This window comes from Octodon degus, unplaced genomic scaffold, assembly GCF_000260255.1.
Source record: "Octodon degus isolate 3935 unplaced genomic scaffold, OctDeg1.0 scaffold00021, whole genome shotgun sequence".
Lineage (NCBI taxonomy): Eukaryota > Metazoa > Chordata > Mammalia > Rodentia > Octodontidae > Octodon > Octodon degus.
In genome coordinates this window covers 4,115,476-4,120,966 of record NW_004524597.1, presented here as the reverse complement: position 1 = coordinate 4,120,966, position 5,491 = coordinate 4,115,476, and the positions used below count along the sequence as shown (strand labels likewise).

Below are 5,491 nucleotides of genomic sequence, written 5' to 3'. Positions count from 1 at the left end.
ACCCTGTCCTTGAAAAGTCAAGGTCAACCAGTTGTGCCAAACCTGGTGGCAGGTTGGCTGTGTGTGTGCCTGTGTATTATATATAACTCTGATTTATTTACTATCTAAAATGTTCTACTGTGTGGCATTAAACCTAATCCAACTCATAAAAGTCTTCCCAAGAACAGCATGTGCTTCCTTGAATACCGTGGTCAGGCTTTTTATAGAATCTGATTACACCACCTTCCCATGCACAAATATATTGCTTTCTAAAAATTGCACAAAGCAGCTTACTAAGTGTGGCATCTCAGACTGATTGACTGTCCACTGTGTTAGAAAGAAACATTTGCATATAAATAGCAGTATATTTACCTGGCAATGATGTTTATTAAGACCCACTAGAAGGACAAATGTCACGTTCAACTGGGACCCAGTAAGCATACAGACAGGTTCAAGGCAGATGTTTTTAAAAATTTGATAAAGCAGGTATTAAATAGAGGCTTTCTTACTACCACTTGGGTGAGTCTGGGGAAGTCACCTAATATTTGTCAACCTCCATTTCTACCTCTGATGAAATGAGAAAAATAGTAGAACTTGTCAGGCTGTGGTGAGAGCTAAATGGTACCTTGTCCTAGCAGAGGCTGATGACATTACTCAGCTGAGACATGTAGAGGATCCAGGTCACCTTCTGCACCAGCACTGAGTCCTCTGCCCCTGCCAGAGTGAGGCCAGGAGTCAGTTGAAGCCAGGGAACACATGGACATTGTCAACTTTAAAAACAATGTTCTCTCAGTGTCCTCTGCTGTATCCAGAGTGCTTCTCAAGATGTAGTGCTCACATGGCAACCCAGGTGACAGGAAATGACCATTGTCAATAAGGCCGTACATGGTGCCTTCATGTACTGAGATAGAAATAATCTCACCGGACTGCAAGATGGTCCACCAGTACTGTGCAAAACTTGGAGTCACGTAGGAAAGACATTAGTTCTTGCATTTCAACTTCTCCTTCAACTTTGCTTCTTTTTTCTTTCATTTCAGGACAGGCAATTCTTAAGAGTTCCTTATGTTTATTTGTTCAGAATCAGTGATCCCATGCTGGCAAGATGCATCCCTCCAAGCCCATCAGAGTATGGAAGCTGGATGGGCCATCAAGAAGTGAAAAAGGAAACCCTTGTAATAACGCAATTTGAGGCAATGTCCTGAATGGGGCCCTGCCCTTGTTTCTTGCAAGGTATATTTTCATAATACCTGATGGATGATTGATGAATTTGTTATTTCAGTTATCAAATCCTGGTTCTCTCACTGCATCCTTGGATGACCTTGTGGTACCAGCTCTCATTCACAAACCTAAGCTTCCTCACAAGATAAAATTGAAATAAATAAGGTTGCATTACTCCACAAGCTAGGCAAAGAGTGAAATGATACAATCAATAAAGTGCTTAGTCACCAGGGCTCATGTATACCTGGTGTTCAATAAAGCCTGTAGCTATCATTGCTGTCAAATCTAGATATTCCCTACAGCCTAAGTTTGGAGTTGGGGTGGAAACCTTTCCAGGGGAGGAGCCCCCCCTTACCTCCATGCCTTCACAGAGGAGAGGCAGTGGTAGAGTGTTGAGTTTTCCAGCTCATTGGATACATACATCTTGTTTTCTGGTTCCCTGGTGTGGTTCTCCATGGGCCACGATGCTTGGATATTTTGTACTGACAAATTTCCACAAGAAATAAAAGAATAATGGGGAAAGATAAAGAAAACATGGTACTGTTGCTGAAGAAGAAAGACTTCACTGAAACCCTAAGCACTGAAGAAGCTCAACAAAAGCAGGTTAAAATGCTGGCTAAAATGCTAGCCAAGAAGTATGATGCCTCTCCAGCCTTGGAGTCTCTGATCAAGCAGATCCCAAGGATCCTGGGACCCCGCCTCAATAAACCTGGCAAGTTCCCTTCCCTGCTGACCCACAAAGGAAACATTGTGGCCAAAGTTGACAAAGTGAAGTCCATGATCAAGTTCCAGATGAAGAAGTTCCTGTGTCTGGCTGTGGCTGTTGGTCATGTAAAGATGACAGATGATGAGCTTGTGTGCAACATCCATCTGGCTGCCAGGTTCCTGGTGTCACTGCTCAAGAAGAATTGGCAGAACCTCTGGGCCCTGTACATCAAGAGCACCATGGGCAAGCCCCAGCACCTGTATTAGGGCACATCCTAATAGATGTCAGTGCCACCAAAAACAACAAAGGAAAATAACAATAAAACACCACCATAGAACGTATGTTGCACAGGGGTGTGTGTGCGTGTGTGTGTGTGTGTGTGTGTGTGTGTGCAAATTCTGTGACCATATGATCACAAGTTTTGTTTCACTTGATATAAGTTACAACCTCAAAAATTACAATGGTACCCATTGAAAAAGCATTTTAGAGATCTGCAGGTTATCAAAACTCAGAAGAATCAAAACAGAATTTCTGCACATCACTTTATATAACTTATTTCTTTTCCAGCTAAAGGTCTGACAAGGTGGCTGGGGTTGAGAACAATGAATTATAGTCAGAGGTTCTGAATGTCATTGTAGAACTGGGATATGGGGAGTTGAGCAGAGGAGCGCTCCCTTTTAAATCCAGCAAAGTCATTCTGTACGACTCTTGGGAATTGGGGTAAAAGCTAGCCCATCAATGGATATTTTTGCTGAAATACGAAAAATAACCTCAATTTGCCCCAACATTCACAGAGGGTTGTAAGAAAATTCACATACTGTCCCGATTACAAATGTCCCTGTCTGCAGATGACCTATAACAAACCCTTACTGAGCATTTATGAGGGTTTTGGGACTCTATCCCCTTTCCTAAAGAATCACATAGAAATCAACCTGACAAAGTTTGGTAGAATACACTGTAAACTGAGATATGCACATTATAGAAGATTTAGAACTCCATTCATACACAGAATGACTTATCTGTCTCTGAATCTGAACCATAAAAATTGCAACACTATTTTCACAGTGGTATAAGACAAACTTTCCCAAAATGTTGCAACTCATTAACCAAAGATATTTCTCAGTAGATTTGTTACATTAAAAAGATTGTGTCTGCTTGGTAATCAACTATGTTGTACTAAAACTCCATGTAGATTAATTAAATGCATTACTTGCCAAAAGGAATGTGATCCGATCTACACACATCCACCACCCTTCAAACACATGCACATACGGCCTCAGAATGGCAGAAAGGCATAAATCATGGAGAGCCTTCTCTCACAAGCCACAGAAAAAAATTTCTTGAGTTTTTGGCTGCATAGATGTTTTTGACAGAACTATATGAAATGATCCCTTCATAGTTCAGTCAAACACTTTTTGCAAATAGTAGAACAGTGACATGCCTACCTCTTTGGGTCTAAAAACACTTTGGGCATCTGGTATTGGGGTGAAGGCTTGCTTTAGATTTCCGTATTATCTTGGCACTACGGATATGAGTTTTTCTGCCAGCTTCACAATCATTCAAAGAAACCATAGGGTGCATGTGAAGTAAAGTCTTGGGGTACACTAGCACCCAGTGGTCAGAGTCTAGAGCGAATACTCATGATACGAGTCAAAAAGGCTGTGAAAGCCAGAACGAAGGTTATGAATCATTCTCCCCTATCTTTACCCCACAAAGAAAGGCTGATTACGTGGCAAGATGCTGAGGATTTCCCTCAGGAAACAACACTGCCTCTCATGCCAGTGCAGAGACAAGACCTCCTTGGAGACAGGGCTGGGAAGGGAAGCAGCGCCTGGCCCCGGGCTTCCAGTTACCACTTCCATGTCACGTGACTATGGACAAGCTAATACCCTCATTCCTAAATGTAAGCTGGACTCATGTGGGTCTGTGTGTATGAAGTGCTGCCTCACAGACAATGCCGTGAAGGAGCCAGCCTCTGTAGTCCTCTCTGCCTTCACTTCCCATCAGTTCAGGGACCCAGGTGGACCCCGAGAATGCTCCCAGCTTTAGTGCCCTAGCTCCTTGTGATCAGCATTGTAGCCTGTCCCACAAGCCACCAACTCTTCCCTTCCCACCCCTGTTCTCACACCAGTGCTCACAGGAGTGCCCTGCACCAGGAAAATACCACTCCAACCACTATCAGGAACAGCTGGCACTGATCCTGAGTGTAGGTGGCAATAAGTGTGTGTTTTAGAACATAAAAGTAAGTGAGCTGTTTGTTTGCAGAGTTGCTCCTTTGACTTTCAGAGAGCACGTGAATGTGTCAGGTGCTCTTTTGGTGAAATGGAGGTAAGAGTAGCTCTGGCCTCAGGGTTTTTGAAAACATCTTACAAATATGAATGTGCACAATATTTATCACAGTGCACTTAAGCAATCTAACCACTTAGGAAGTAAGTCCTTATTCATTCAGGGTGGAAGTAAAAATCTACACATTGTAGAAAGTGTAAATCTTGATGTTTAAAGGGATACTACGTTACGTAATAAAGTAAAGACACCTTGAAGTGGGTTGGATGCAGTTCTGTCACCTTCCTGGCTGTGTAACCTTGGGCAAGCTTTTTAGAAGTGGACATGTTAGTACCTGAGAGGCGTGGATGCTACTCCCAGGGAAGTACTGTCCCCGGCCCTGCGAGTCTCTGTGCTGATGCTGAGTCAGGCTTGGTGTGCTCTAGGAGAGCTTGGCTGCCACAGATGTTTGGGATTGTCAGGAATCTACTGATGTTAACTGAAGCAGGAGCAGAAAGCACTGGTATCTAGAGTTAAAGACTGTTATTTTGGGACGCGGGATGGGAGTGTGCAGGAAAGAAAAGGTTGTGAACCAATCAGTTTTGCTTGTTGGCCAAAGTACAAGAAGTATTTCTGTCCTGTCTTCTGCTAACAGTAAGTCATTCTTGAGAGTAAAATAAACCCTGAAATTTAAATGAATGTTGTATTAAATTTAATTTTATTAATTTAAATGAATGTTTTATTAAAATACCATGAATAGTGTTACACGAAAGTCTAAAGTTTTAATAGGAGTAAAAAAACAGTATTTTTCAAACACTACTCAATGATTCCTTTGTCCTAGTATTTGAATATTTATTATGGACCACAGTGGTTTATAAAATAAAAGTGATCGATGATGAGATAGTCACATTTATGGATAGACGGATGGATGGAAAGGCAGACACAGATATTTATCATTTAAAAAAGAAAAAAATCTCATACACAAAATAATGTGGACCCTAGTACCCAACTTCCATACCTTTCTAATTCTATCTTAATTCAGTGAATATCTACCCAAAATGAAAGGCATGTTTTCATTTTTAGCCCATTTGTCATAAAGATCAGGACAATTACTTTTATATGTCTTAAATTTTCAATTTAAGCTAGACAACTTTTAAATATCAAAACTTTGTGAAATAATTTTCCTACTTTTACAGTGACTTTTTAAACTTGTGATTTAGTTTTTGCATTACAAAATTAAATGTCTCTATCAGGCAGAAATGATTCTTACATATAATTGAAATAGACATTATCACATTATATTGGTTTGTAAACTTAATAAACTAT

General features: G+C 41.0%; 1 pseudogene; it reads left to right on the top strand.

Annotated features, from left to right (window-relative positions):
• Positions 1 to 864: 864 nt before the first annotated feature.
• LOC101580831 lies at positions 865 to 2,169 on the top strand (annotated as a pseudogene).
• Positions 2,170 to 5,491: the final 3,322 nt, after the last annotated feature.